A 16,096-nucleotide genomic window follows, 5' to 3' on the forward strand; every position below is an offset into this window, starting at 1 on the left:
TCCTTAAATTTGATGTATATTTGCAATCCAGTGATTAGGGTATGTAGGTAGGAATCATTGATATGTAAAGACATGAAAATTAATGTTATAAGTTAACAACATTGATCTGGTTCCTCAAAGGCTTATCTTAAAAGGTTTTAACTTTTTTTTTCATACATTATAAAAATGAAAACTCCTCTTATGAAATACATTCAATGACATGTTGAGAAATTTATCCCTGCATCATGGCCGTTCCTCTTTTATCCAGTTTTCACATAATTTCGTACCATAGGGTTGGTGAGATATCATCTGGAGTGTGCCTAATTTTGTAATACTCCTTTCCACCATCAGGTTTCAACCATTCTGCGTGATCATCCAGCAGAGGCAGCAAATGCAACTGCTTCAGTGTGGTGAGGGATTGCAAACCTTCAGGTAACATGGTAAGCCGCAGACAACTGTGGAAGTGGAGATACTTCAAGCTAGGTAGTGCTCCCTCTTCAAGTTCTGTTCACTCCTCAAGAACATGCATGAGAAGCAATGATGAGAACCTCAAGCTTGGGAAACCCACCAGCAGTGCAGAACTCTTTCCCTATTTGCTTTGCATCATAAGCCTGCCAAAGAGTTAACCTTTTCAAGTTGAGTAGGGCTTGAAGTACCAATGATGGGTTCTCAGACAGATGGGAGAAACCTAATCTCAAGTTTGTGAGCATTTCCAAGAAACCAAACCAAGCAGTTAGCTTTTTTAGGACGCCTTCAAGGCGAAGCTTTTAAAGATATGGCAGAGGTAAGAATGACTCCAGGAGGACAAGTTTTCCCTTAGGAAATGCGCCTTTTGCTTCTAAAGACAAGGAAAGAAGGCCGTGCATCTTCATAATAGAGGCAAATAGCTCGATGACATTCTCCTCACCACGTCCATCACTCCTAATCTTCTGAACCCTATCAGGTTACCTACTTCAGCTGCAGTGCCACCACCAGGGTGTATACCTGTCAAGGTCAGAAGATCTGTCAGAGTTCCTATCCCTACCGGTAGCTTCATCCCAAAAACCCCTTTGTTCTTGAACATTTTGAGGTGCCTCAATCTTACAAGATTGAGTATCTCAGCTGAGAAGCCTGATAAATCCCCACACCATCTAATATCCAAAGTTTGCAGGGCTTCCAATCTGCCTAGCCCCTCTGGAAGCTCATTTATGTATGTGCCTTTCAAGCCAAGATACGTGAGGTGTATTAGATCTCCCACTTCATCTGGTAACAATTTGACTTTAGTATATTTTAGCTCAAGCACTCTTAAGTGCTCTTACCATCAAATTGTAGTCAACTACCATCATGTTGAGATAGATTTTGATTTCCTAGCAGGAATGAAGCGGTTAGTTGAAGATTGTTCATTTGGGATATCAGTTGTGTGATGTCCGAACAAATGAACACCCCAAAGGCTGCAAATTTTCTTTCCTTCAGTTGATCAAGACAGAACTTTTGAAGACGACAAGAGACCCTCAATTGAGTATCCGAGGGTGTAATAACCCGATTTTTCGGGACAAGTTAATAGACTACTTCTAAGTTTTTTAAGTTCTCAAAAATATTAAATTGTGTTCGTTCCGTGTTGTGACGTCGGAAGGCGATAACGAAAACGTTATTAGAATGTTTAATTCGAAAAACGTTACGTTTCCGAACGTATTTATCGACTTTTATTACGTCGCTCGGTTTCAAAAAATTTCTTCACCAAAGTTGTAGAGCTCGTCGATACGAGTTCGTGGATATGTGACGCGTTCGAAATGGATATCGTACGTAAAAGTTATTCACGTCGGAAGTTAGTTTCCGATTTGAAAACTAGTATAAAAAGGAATTTTTCTTGCTAGGGTTCCCATAATTGGAAACCCATTTTTCTTCCTTTCCCTCCGCCTCCATCATCTCTCTCTCTCCCTCTCGGTTCTCTCTCTCTCCCGACTCTCCCTTCCCTCTGAAACGCTCACCGATCCGCCGCCTTCCGAGCAACGTGGCCCTCACCGCCGGCCTAGGAGGCACCGCGCCTACCCCTGCAAGCAACCCCAAGGAGGACACACCCTCTCGAGTCGCGCCGGAGCTCCACGGATCGCTCCAAGTTCCTGCGTTCTCCACCACCGTGTCAAGCCGAACTCCGGCGGTTTTCGAGCTCCGATCGAGGTGAGGATAGCCTAGATTTGTTGATGAGATGCTGTTGTTGAATTTTCGTGTGTTGTTGTGATGTTTTGGTGGAGATCGGAGGTTGGAGAGGATGGAGGGGTACCGCCGCCTTAGGCGGCGCGTGTGAGGAAGTGGGAGGGTCTAGGGGCGGCGTGAGGCCGTGGCGGAGAAGAGGGGAGAAAAAGGGAGAGAAATGGGGCGGCGGTGGCGTGTTACGCGCCGTCCCTGGGCTCGGCGCGTGTGCCCCACGCGCGGCCTGCCGGCGGGTGGCGCGTGTACCCCACGCGCCGCCACGTGCGGTGGTGCGACAGTGTTTTCCGATAGGGGTATTTTGGTAATTTACTGAAATGTAAATGTAAATTTTATTTACTACGGTAAATGTAATTAAATTTTACCTTCGGTAAATGTAAATATAAATTACTTTAAGTAAATGTAAAAAGTAATTTGTAAAAGGTAAATAGTAAATTTTATTTACTGAGATTGTATTTACATTTAAATCGTACGTATACGTACAGAAATACGTATTAATATTTATACGTACAGAAATACGTATTAAATATTTATACGTACAGAAATACGTATTAATATTTATACGTACATAAATACGTATTAATATTTATACGTACAGAATTACGTATTATTATTTATACGTACAGAAATACGTATTTAATATTTATACGTACAGAAATACGTATTAATATTTATACGTACAGAAATACGTATTAATATTTATACGTACAGAATTACGTATTATTATTTATACGTACAGAAATATGTATTTAATATTTATACGTACATAATAATGATACGTACAGAATTACGTATATATTATTTATACGTACAGAAATACGTATATAGTACTTATACGTACAGAAATACGTATATAGTACTTATACGTACAGAAATACGTATTAATTGAGTATTGTACAGTAACCGTGAATAGTGAACAGTGAACAGTAACTTCGTAAAACCGAAAATTACTGAACAGTAATCGATTATTACTGTTTCGGCATTTAAAGGTTTACGAAACGATTCTAAATTCTTTTCTTATCTTTTCAAGGTGATCGTTAAATCAAGGAAAGGAATTATCATCGGGAATTGTGGAATTACGCTCGAGTCTATAAGGTGAGTAAAATCTCACTGAATTACGAATCTACCCTCGTGGTGATTCAACATTTTTGCAAGTGTGTTTATTTAATGAATTATAACATGTATATAACTTAGTGGACTACGTATATACAGTATAATGGTAATAAATACATATATATATATAGTTCATTAAATTACATACTGTTATTAATTCATTAAAAATAGTCATTTCGGTGACAGAAAAATTGTGCATGTGAGATTATGGTACGTAATTTTTCAGGTGTTTATGAAATATGACATGTATAGGATATAGTGGACTATGTATATATTGTATAAATGGTAAATAAATACGAATATATATAGTTTGCTATATAATATACTGTTATGATTTTTATTGTGGATATATCGTGAAAGTTTTAAAACGTACAATATGATGTGCGATTATTGTACATGATTTTATCACGAAGAATGTGAAATATTGTGATTTGTCTTCGGACGTGATGTGTGGTACAATATGATGTGAGATTATTGTACATGTTCGGCAAGTCGGAACCTAACCTTTGGCCGGGCGAAAGTTACGATACAGTTAGAGCTATAGTCTGTCTGCCATAGTACTACATGAAGGTAACGGGTGGTTATCTGCTCATGGGTACTCAGCTTGTTGTGGATGTTGGGTGGCGGGTGGTTACCCAACATCAGCGGTATACTAAGTGAGGGGTAACAGATGTGTACCAGCGCTCATTAGTTACCATTTTGTGAAAGTATTAGAGTAACCAGATGGGTTGCTCGTTTGCTCATGATTGTCATTATCCTGTGTTGATGTGGAGTTGTGTCTTTTATGAGACGAGAGTTATTTTAATATTTTACTCATACGAGCTGTAAAGCTTACCGGGTTTGTGTTGCAATCCCGGTGCACCAATATCAATGGTGTAGGGGATACTTCCGCAGGTGCTGAGTAGTGGTGATTGTGGGACGACTCCGAAGACTCGAAGTCGATCGCATCCAGTCGTGGTGAGGTTCCAGCGTGGATTGTGTGTGAGATTTGTTGTGATTTTATTTGTGAGGTTGTTGTGAGGATTATACAATTCCATTTGTTATATGTTGAATTATCTTTTGGGTTTGTAATAATCGGCTTGACTGAGTTATATTTTAAACTCAGATGTGATCCGCTGCGACATTTAAATGATTTCGATTTATTTGAGATTATTTGTGTTTAACGACTTTAGAATTTTGAGTTTTTAGGCTCGAAATTTTAGGGTCGTTACAGAGGGTGTTCATCCAGTACTTGAAGCAGTTGCTGGTTGATCAGTTCACATATATATTCTTCTGCCACATCCTCCATAATCCTCCCTGCTTATTCTTGTATCAGTCCTTGAGCTACTAGTAACCGGATAAGTTTCCCTTTTGAAAGCTGGTAGCTCTTAGGGAAGATGGAACAGTACACCACAACTTTGAAGGTGATACGGTAACTCACTGTAACGTAATTGTAATGGACAACGTGAGGATGGAGAAGCTGATTAACAGAAAATTTGGATTGTTAGTGCTTCAAGGATAATGATTTTCTGCTAATTAAATAAAAATGCAAGAAAAAGGGGGCACATGAATCTCTTAAGCTTATAAAATGAACAAGTTTTGCTCTTAATTTATAATCCATTAGGAAATCTTTTGTAAGATTCAAATATCTTGATAAGATAGAGCTAAGTACATTCTTCCTGGATTAAATCCAGTATATATTATGGAGTTTGATCAAGCCATGTACATGCCTTTTTTAGACTCAAAGGCTACGACAGCTAATTGATGTTTTACGTACTGCATCACTGGTTCTTGGAGCATGACAAGTTTATGTTAAACAGCGACAAGCGTGGCCCGTGGACCAACTGTACCGATATTGTCCCAACTTAGTCACCTCACAGGTGTTGGGTTTTAATCACAAAAGGCCTCAGTACAATTGGTTATTATCCACCCACTTATAAGCTTTATTTTCTTTGTCACTTCTTAGATGTGGGATCTCTCCTCTCCAACACGCCCCCTCACGTGCAACCTAATTTTTTAGGTTGACACGTGACAGATTAACATCCCACATACTGGGACGAAATAAACTAAGGTCCAGTAACCAACGACACTTAGTGGTCATCCAATCGGAAACCCTCCGATGACATGACAAAGTGGCACCCAACTCGGGCCCACGAAAGATTGGAGGTGCGACTGGAGAGGGACCCGTTCTGATACCATGTTAAACAGCGACAAGCGTGGCTCGTGGACCAACTGTACCGATATTGTCCCAACTTAGCCACCTCACAGGTGTTGGGTTTTAATCACAAAAAGCCTCGGTACAATTGGTTATTATCCACCCACTTATAAGCTTTATTTTCTTTGTCACTTCTTAGATGTGGGATCTCTTCTCTCTAACAGTTTGCACATTAGAAACTGAAGTGTGATTTCTGTTATGAACCTCAGAGATCCTGCTTGTAATTAAACAGACTATGCACTTGCACAATTTCTGCTTGGAGTGAGGACATACAACAGGTCGTTCCCATTGCCTAGCAGAATTAGTGAAAGGAGTTGGTTTGATGAAAGATGTGAAATAAACATGAAATTTTACTTCGTAAACACAAGAATTGGTTGAATTTCCCGTCCTAATACTCCCATTCCGCAAAACAAACTAGAAACAGAGAAAATTAAGTCAATTTTATAATTAATCATACTCTATGCCCTTGTTTCTGATGATTCATAGAAATTTAGAATCTTGTCGATCATATCATGAAGGAAGAACCAACATTCTCGATCAGCAAACAGAAGAAAACTTTGTTGAGGCTTTGCTTTTAAGGGCTCTATAACCCATGTGGATCCTTGAGATTTAACTTGATCGGTCTCCCCTCAAAGGCATTGATGATGAGGACCATGTTAACACAGGGAGGGCCCTTAAGATTCTTAAAGCCTCATTATAGGGCCTTATATTAAACTTGTGTTTTATTTGCATAATCTTTTTGGGTGACTCATATGTAGCATGTTCAGTCAAACCTAGGTTTGTGGTGCAAGAGCGACTAGAACGGTCGCCTAATTAAACTAACCTTTCGGCCAACTCGGAATTTGAGTAATACAGTCACAACTCACAAACACAGTAAGTACACAAAGAAAGGTGCATTTTAAAGGATATATCGATCGGTGGTCTAAAACGATCGCCTTCCTTTGCAGCCGGCCGGTGCATGCTAAAGAATATCGGGTGTGTCCAAGACAACAGTCTTGCTTTGCAACCCTCATTGTTATTGAATATAATATCATAAGCCATTGTTTGGTTTGCGGAAAGTAATTAAAAAAGTAGTTTCATTCTTGCGTGGGGAACTAATTCAAGGCACCAATGTCCACTTGCACCACAAGGTTGTTTCCAACATAAAAACATCCACCAGAAGTACTGCGTCTGTCCTACAAGTTACCTCCCAAATCTGTATCAGATAAACATGCAATTTCAATATTAGCATCACAAGTATGGTAAACACCACATGATATAGTTGCAGACACATATCAAATAATTCTCTTCACAGCCTCCAAGTGTGATTCCTTTGGATTTGCTTGCTAACGAGCACATACACCAACAATGTAGCATAGATCAGGTCTACTAGCAGTTAAATACAGTAGACTGCCAATCATGCTTCTATAAAGTTTCTGATCTACAACTTTTCCATCTTCATCGGCACAAAGACTCGTAGTTGTACTCACAAGAGTATTCACCATTCTCTTAGTCTTTGATTCTAGTCCAAACTTCTTCACCAAGTTTTCTACATACTTGGATTGTAAAAGAAACATTCCATTGCTAAGTTGTTTAACATGCAGGCCAAGGAAAAAGGATAATTCACCAACCATAGACATTTCAAATTCCTTTTCCATAACCTGTTGAAATTGTTTTACCAGTGTTTCACATGTATATCCAAAAATAATATCATCAACATAAATTTGAGCAATTACCATGTGAGTTAGTATGTTTGATGAAGAGAGTCTTGTCAACAGAACCACGTGTATAACTATTTCTTACCAGAAAAGCAGACAACTTGTCATACCATGCTCTAGGAGCCTTCTTTAGATCATACAAGGCTTTGTGAAATTTATAAACATGATTAGGTAAATGCACATCTTGAAATCCCTGTGGTTGTTCAACATAAACCTCTTTGTCAATATAACCATTTAAAAAAGTTGTTTTAACATCCATATGAAAGAGTTTAAACTTAAGATGACAAGCAATAGCAACTAGCAAGCAAAAGTCTAACAGATTCCAAACGAGCTACAGGAGTAGAAGTCTCATCATAATCCAACCCTTCCACCTGTGAGTATCCCTGAACAACAAGTTTAGCTTTATTTCTAGTGATATTACCTTTTTCATCACTCTTGTTCCTGTAAACCCATTTTGTACCGATAACATTACAGTTGTTAGGTCTAGGTACAAGACTCCATACCTTATGTTTTTCAAACTGATGTAATTCATCTTGCATGGCCTGAATCCAGTCATCATCAGTTAAACCTTCTTTTACATTTTTAGGTTCCAAAGAGGAGACAAAGGCAAAAGTTTTGATAAGATACATTTTCTTTTTGTTAATAGTCACAAAACTGAGTAAAGCAAGATTACTTGATACCTGATCCTCCACCTGTAGCTCTTGTTGCTAAGAAGATTGTCTTCGAGTTCTAATTCCTTCATTCAGTGAGCCAATCACATCTGCTGTAGTGTGATCTTTCTGACTTGTCTATACCCAGCTCGAATGCGTGGACCTGAAGCATAAACAGTATCTACATTTTTATGATTGTGAACAACATTATCCAGTTCTTCTTCTGAACTTTCATCATCAATTTTTAAAGGAAAGAACTCTGGAGACTCAGACACATGTCTAACAAAGTAATCATCAACAACAACATTAATGGCATTATAAACCCTGAAAGCTCTACTATTTACAGAATATCCCATGAACACTCCAGGTTCACTTCTTGCTTCAAATTTAGACATTTGATCCTTGTCCTTATAAATATAACAAGGACTTCCAAACACATGGAAATATTTAATGTTAGGGACCTTACCTCTCCAAAGATCATAAGGAGTCTTACTTTCACCTGGTATGAAGAAAACTCGATTTGCAATGTAGCATGCAGTGCTCACTACTTCTGCCCAAAAGGATGACTTAATTCCTGCAAAATGTAGCATGACTCTGGCCATATCCAACAGAACCCGATTTTTCCCTTCCACCACTCCATTTTATTGTGGAGTGATAGGAGCAGAGAACTCATGAAAAATACCTTGCTCATGACAATAGTTAGCAAAACATTTATTTTTTGAATTCAGTTCTATTATCTGACCTAATTCTGACAATTTTCAGATCAATTTTTCTCTTTTCATTAATAAGCACTTTACTCAAGCCTTCAAAAGTTTCACTCTTATCTTTCAGAAAATATATCTTGAGAAGTTATCAACCACTACAAGAATATAGCTTTTACCTCCCTCACTTTCAGGTTGTGCTGGTCCAATTAGGTCCATATGTAGCAGCTCCAAAACTTTTGTAGTCGAAGTGGAATTTACCACTTGATGAGCAGCCATGGTTTGTTTTCCAAGTTTAAAAACCCTGCAGACAGTGTCAGTTTTACCAGATAATTTTGGAATTCTGTAATGCAATCACTTCTTGAGATTTTTAATATCAAATCTTGAAAGCTAATGTGTCCCATTTTTCGATGCCAGAAATTTAAGGTATCCTCAGAGGTTGTACCTATGAGATATGACTCCATAGAGACATTAGTTGAGGTATAAACATGATAGCAATTGTTAGAAGCTCTGAGACCTCTTATGACAATTTTGATCTTCATCTAGATCAACACATTTGAAACTATTAAACCATACATCCCACTTTTCATCAGCCAATTGACTAAAACTAATTAAATTTGCTGTTAGTCCTTCAACATAATAAACATTCTTCAAATCAGGCATGTTTGAAGCATGAACTGTCTTTTCCAAGAACATGTGCTCTTCTTCCATCACCAAATGTTACTTTTCCTGCTGTGAATGCATCATCAAATTATTTGAACCAATGTTTGTCACCTGTCATATGTCTAGAGCATCCACTATCAAGATACCAAGAATCAGATCTTCTTTCTGCAACGGTTGTAAATGCAACTAAACAAGTAGCTACAGTAGGCACATCATCAGGAATAAATCCAGCCATTAAACAAGTAGCAATAACAGGTTCATCATCAGGTACAAAATCAGCCAAAAAACAATTTGCTCGTGATTGATGCATGTCATTCTAATTTTTGGATTTGTGATATGATCTCCTATTTCCAGTTTCCTCATTTAAAATGTGATCAGATAAACGTTTCAAAATTTCACTACGTCTAGCTCAACTTTAACAAATCAAATTTATTCTCATTTTCTTTTGTACTAAGAATTTCCCTCTTAATTTTCTCACAATCTGGTCGAATGTGTCATACTTTACCACATAAATGACAAATAAGAGTAAAAGAAGTTTTTCTAAAAGATCCCTCAATCTTGTTTTTCTCAAACTCTTGACCATACATGTTCAGAAAATTTGTTAGTTCATCATCAGAAGAAGATGCTACTGAAACTTTTTGTGCCTTAACAAAATTAACATGTTTATCATAAGCACACTTTTTCACAAGTATAACCAAGACCTGAGGTATCCTTGAAACTAACTTCAAATTTCTGAAATTTTTCTTCAGTCAGCCTTAACTTATCCTGCAATGAAACAACATTAGTAGATAAAGTAGAGTTTTCATCAGTTTTCAATTTTAAGGCTTTTTCCAGATCAAGAATTTTTCTTTCAAGTTCAACTTCATTTGTATGTCTGCTTGTCTTCAGAAGATCATCATTTAATTTTTGAAAATCATTTCCAGCTGTTTCCTTTTAAGTTCCAAGTTTTTTTGTGTAGATCTGAGCATCATCTCATCCTTTGAATGTTCTCTGGTAACTTGTTCAATTTTGTCCTCCAACTTTTTGTTCCTTTTTAACATACCTAGAGAGGCAGTATACAACTCAGCATATGTGTCTTCTTTCTCTTCATCTTCTTCATCAGAACTGTCACTGTCAGAATTTTGCAAAGAAGAAACAAATGCAACATTCTTTGAAGTAACATCATCATCATTATCACTATCACTCCAAGAAGATTTAAGGACCTTAGTTTCAAGATCTTTTGTTTTTATATTACCACAGTTAGTAGCAATATGACCAATACCACCACATTCAAAACATCTAATATTTGAGGAAGATTTGTTTTGTGAATATTTGTTAGATCCTGCTTCACCATTTGATTTTTTATTGAAGTTCTGAAAACATTTTGGTTCAGCAGAAGATTCTGAAGTATTTATATGTTTCAATTTTTTTAAAAAAAATCTTTAGTTAATAAGGCAAACTCTGAAGAATTTAAATTGTCATCTACCTTTTCTTCCTCTTTTGAAGCTTTGAAAGCAATATTCTTTGACTTCTTGGTCTCTCTCGTATCATCATCCTTTAGCTTAAAATCATAGGTTTCAAGATTTCCTACCAGTTCAGCCAAGGGATAAACATCATGAGTTTCTTGAATGGCAGTCTCCTTTGCTCGAATTTTCAAAGGTAGGGATCTTAGAAATTTTTTAACAACTTTATGCTCATGAATAACTTCGTTAAGAATAGCACATTTACTGGCTACTGTAATCAGTCTTTTATGAAAATGATCAATTGTCTCGTCATCCTCCATTTGTAAAGCTTCACATTCATGTTCCAACAACTGCAGTTTCTGAGCTTTGACCTTTTTATCTCCCTCGTATGTTTCTGCTAGCGTATCCCACTGTTCTTTTGAAGTGCTACATTGTGATATAAGCATTCTGTCATCTTTGGTTGAAGCTATGCTCAAGGCATTGGTTGCTTTGTTTTCAGCTTCACAAAAAGCAATTTCATCTTTTGACCAATTTTTGAAATGTTTAAGAGGTAAACTACTAGAGGTAGCACCATCTACTTGTTTAGGTTCACTCTCATTTTCCTCTTTTGCAATCACAGGATGTTGCCATCCATGTAAAATGCATTGTCATGTTCGAGAGTCAATTGAAGAAACAAAAGCTCTCATAGCACCTTTCCACTCAGAAATTATCACCATTGATGCCTCATAACAAAAAAGTTTCCTTCCATCAGTGGCGGATCCAGGATCAAATTGTAACCCGGGCTAATTGTAAAGAAAAAAAATTTCAACGAATCTGAACAAGATATCATATTTTTAAGCACAAAAAATTAGATTATACACTAACTATTTTGAACTACTATATACCAGTTCGTACATATTACATCATCATCGGCATTAGAACTTTAATCTTTGAGTTTCAAATGAAATCTTATTGGCACTATCAACTAATTATACTATCTTTTTTAGCTAATTGGTTTTAATACAAAAGGATTCGAATACGAAATTATTAATAATTTGTTCTAGTCAAATGCAGTAGTATTTATACTTGGTGGTAAAGTTTATATAGCATTTCAGAGACAATTACAACTACTCGTACATAGTAAGAATTGAGGATATCAATTATGTTAGTGTATATATATATATATACATATGATGAGTTTTTTTTTCTAACCTCTCAAAAACTCACCTAGGCTTAAGCCTAGGCAAGCCGAGGCTGGATCCGCCAGTGCCTTCCATCATACTAAATCTACTAGGTAAAAATCTAGAACCTGCTCTGATGCCAAATAAAAGTATATAGATGAACTAAAACTCAGAAACTTGAACACAATAATTGTTAACTACAGTGTAAACCCTTTCGGGAAAAATCACCACGAGACTTTGTGAGCGGTGTGTGGAATAGGCTCCCTCCATAGAATAATCAAACCATTATGGAAACAGTGATTTTCGGTTTTCCCATCTTAAAAGAAGCATGCATAATGTTTTAACCTAATTTCCTACATGCACCAACCAATGATCAAACAAATTTTGCTGGTCAATAAATAAAAGTCGTCATCAATCATTATGGTTCTATTATATTAGCCCTAGCTAGAATAAACACATCCAAAGAATAATATTCGAGTTCTGGTTATTACACCCTCCTCCATTGGCCCCCAGAAGCCACGTGGCTGTGCATTTTGAAACCACCGATAACGATGTCCGAAAAAGGATACTTAATTAGTTTACGAATACCATTCGCTGATTGCTTGTACTTCTGTGTTAGGCAGTAAGATTTCAAAGATGTGCCGCATAAGTCTCTCTTCTCTTTTCTATTGTTAGGACAATACCACGGACACATCCAGCGCCGTTTCTCCTGATCCCCAATACAAACTCTAAATCTTCCGCACAACGCCAGTTGGTGATGTAGATAGTTAGCCGAAGAGTTCGAGGAGCAGCTTGAGAAAGGTATGGCGAGACAAGGTCGTAGACAAACATAAATTTCCTATAATGCCTAAGTTTACTTTTCCTTACATTCATAAGTTTTCTAGTTTTAATAGGTTTGTTATTTCTTAGTTCTAGTCTTAATAGGATTAACTATATTTTAGAACCTATATAAAGGCACCTTCTATGTTGTATTAGGCATTCAATCAATCAATACAATTCAACTTATTAAAAGATTTATCTATTTTGTTACATTTATATTTCGGCTTAACGCTTGTCTACCGATTTTATATAATTACCCATAGCTTTCACTACGTTAATTGGATGCAAAGATCCGAAAGTAAGCTGGCTTCTTCTGTGTCTGTTTTTTTTCTTTTTCCTTCCCTTCATTGATATGCATGTTGACAATGCTAAAATTCCATATGATGTTGGTCCAATATTTACTACATTTGCATCTGCTTACTGGTTAGGGTTTAGGATAAATATTAAAAAAGAAAGTATAAATCAAAAGTTTAATGACGTGACGTTGAGCTATTACTAATGCAGTTGCTTGAATATGTCTTCTTGATCTGGTACACATTTGGTTTATGTTACATAACACCTTAGGTCTTTGCAACTACTAACATTTTCTAATGCTTCCTATTTATTGATCAGTTCTTCAAGCATGTCCAGTGAGATTGTGCCGACATTTCGCACCCAAATCTTCCAAGGAAAAGATGAGCGTAATCCCTATGAAATTCCAAGCAACATGCTTATGATCGACTTTTTGCTCAACAAGGCTACTGGAAGCTGTCCTTACGACAATCGTACACATATAACTTACGATAGTCCCCCTCGCCTCGTAAAGTACAAGACAATTGTGATTAAACACCATGATTTCTTGTTATCATCTGAAAGGATTAAGCAAACATGGATGTTGTCTGGGATTCTTACCAGCATGGAAGTCCCAGAAGATAAGCATCCAACTATTATTGATAAAATATTTCTGGCAGTCGAGGCGGCCGACGTCCCTGGACCGCCTCTGACATGTTCCTTTTTGGATTTGAGAATCAAATTGAGAAGACCAAAAGTCGTTACTTTAGAATGTCTGGAGAAAGTTAGACTTGATTGTTTGGAAGACGCTACTAGACGAGATATATGTGGTGTTTGCCTAGATCACTTAGATGGTGTAGAAGAAGGTATTGCGCAGCAACTGATGATTACTCGCTTGCCCTGCCTTCATCTTTTTCATGAAGACTGCATTGTCAAATTATCGAAGGTGAATCACTTGTGTCCCTTGTGCCGTTACCCAATGCCAACGATAGAGGAGGAAGAGCCATCAGTACCGTGGAAGATGAATTGGCCTATGTTTCTCACAGTACTAGGCTATGGTCTTCACAGTGCCCACTGGTGGTATATTCACTGCTATGCTGGCCGGCACACATAGATGGAGATATAATTAGCTTATCATGACTTGTTAAGCTAGGTGAAGTAGCAATGAGCATATCTTGTACTCAAAAGTAGATAGAAGACTTATCATCATGAATTCATGATCATACCCTAGTTTTTTGTTATGTAATCTTTGGTTAGTTCTCGAGTTTGTGTTATTTGTAAATTATGCGAATCAGATTTAATGGTAATTATATAAATACAATAGCAAAAGCCTGTTATGGAAGTAGAATACCAAACCTGCTGATATCTCTATTTACACAGATTTAACACTGAAAATGAACATACTGATGTATGTGATGAAGGACTTCTCGTTATTAAATTTATGCAAGGGAAAATAATGCGATTAATACATATCTGCCCACACAGAAAGTCCTAGCTAGCAGAGGAAGCAAACCAAAACAGATTGCTTACCCAGGAAAACCTACGTAGAACTAGAAGATGTATACATATTTAGAACTTAGAAGTACTAAGCATTTCAATAATAGTGGTAAACAGCAATTCTCCCTTGAGGAGGAGGCTGACATATGACAAAGAAAGCCATTGCTAACACAATAGCCAGAACAAACCCCAGCAACAATGTATCGTCCGGATCACTGCAGCACCTAATTCCCATTCTTCACTTCACTCCTCAACTCTAAACTTCCAAGTTCGAATAGAACTTTGCAAACTGCAAAGGAAGAACTCAACAAGAAGAATTGAAGCGCGTCAATGAGTTGAGTGTGAGCTTAAGCAACAGTATAAGGTTTTAGATGAAGGGACGATATCCATGTAATGCTTATGCAGCCAGTGAGGAGCTGACACGTTTTCGCTTATTTAACAATGTCGTTCCCTAACTTCGGGTGGTTTTGGTTTTTTTTTTTCGCTTATTTGTGGCTACCACTCAACCATAGGGTTTCTGGCTTTCTGCTACCTCTGCTTTTCTTTCTACGTTTACGCATACCTTATATTTACCGATCGAAACAGTATCTTGTGGAAGGTGTATCGATATCTTGTGTGCGTACTCATTAAAAATTCTATTTTGAGATATAAACATCACTTGTTCATCACATCTAACATAATTTAGAATAAATGTTCCATATATTGTTCAATCCAGCTTAATTTTCAGAAGTATATATGAACAACTCGTATCTACATTCGGAAGCAAAGAAAAGCAATTTAGGTTGCCGCATGTTAAACAGCGTCAAGCGTGGCACGTGGGCCAACTGTACCGATACTGTCCTAACTTAGACACCTCACAGGTGTTGGGTTTAATCACAAAAGATCTCGGTACAATTGGTTATTATCCACTCACTTATAAGCTTTAATTTCTTTGTCACTTTATAGATGTGGGGTCTCTCCTCTCCAACACGCCCCCTCACGTGCAACCTAATTTTTAGGTCTGCACGTGACAGATTAACATCCCACATACTGTGACGAAATAAACCAATGTCCAGTAACCAACGACACTTGGTGACCATCCAATCGGAAACTCTCCGATGACATAATAATGGCACCCATTTTGGGCTCATGACAAAGTGGCACCCAACTCGAGCCCACGACAGATTGGAGGCGCGACTGGAGAGGGACCCGCTCTGATACCATGTTAAACATTGATAAGCGTGGCTCGTGGACCAACTGTACCGATACTGTCTCAACTTAGCTACCTCACATGTGTTGGGTTTTAATCACAAAAGGCCTCGGCACAATTAGTTATTATCCACCCACTTATAAGCTTTATTTTCTTTGTCACTTCTTAGATGTGAGATCTCTCCTCTCCAACACCGCATACCAAATTCAAAGCGCATGCGAAGCCAGATATAGTCTTCTAAAGACGATTTGACCATCGGCGCGCCATATATCGTGCAACTTATTTCTGCAAAGGACAATGCAAGGGCTCATACATAGTATCTAAATGAACACTAGTATTTATCACGCCAAGTTAAGCACTGTTGCTACAGTAAAATGATCAATGGATATCTTGCTATCATCTCAATAAGTATCTACTTAATCGGTTAGAATGGTTGAAACTGCGAATTAGGTAACTAGGTACCGTATTTTTCATGAGAGAGAGAGAGAGAGAGAGAGTAGCTAGGAGTCCTTTGGTCTACGACTCTACGTTGTGA

General features: G+C 37.6%; 1 pseudogene; it reads right to left on the minus strand.

The window, feature by feature from the left end:
* Nucleotides 1-250: 250 nt before the first annotated feature.
* LOC126794260 (putative disease resistance protein At1g58400) lies at nucleotides 251-7,799 on the minus strand (annotated as a pseudogene).
* Nucleotides 7,800-16,096: the final 8,297 nt, after the last annotated feature.

The sequence above is a fragment of the Argentina anserina genome, chromosome 5 (genome assembly GCF_933775445.1).
Source record: "Argentina anserina chromosome 5, drPotAnse1.1, whole genome shotgun sequence".
In the NCBI taxonomy this organism is placed as follows: Eukaryota; Viridiplantae; Streptophyta; class Magnoliopsida; order Rosales; family Rosaceae; genus Argentina; species Argentina anserina.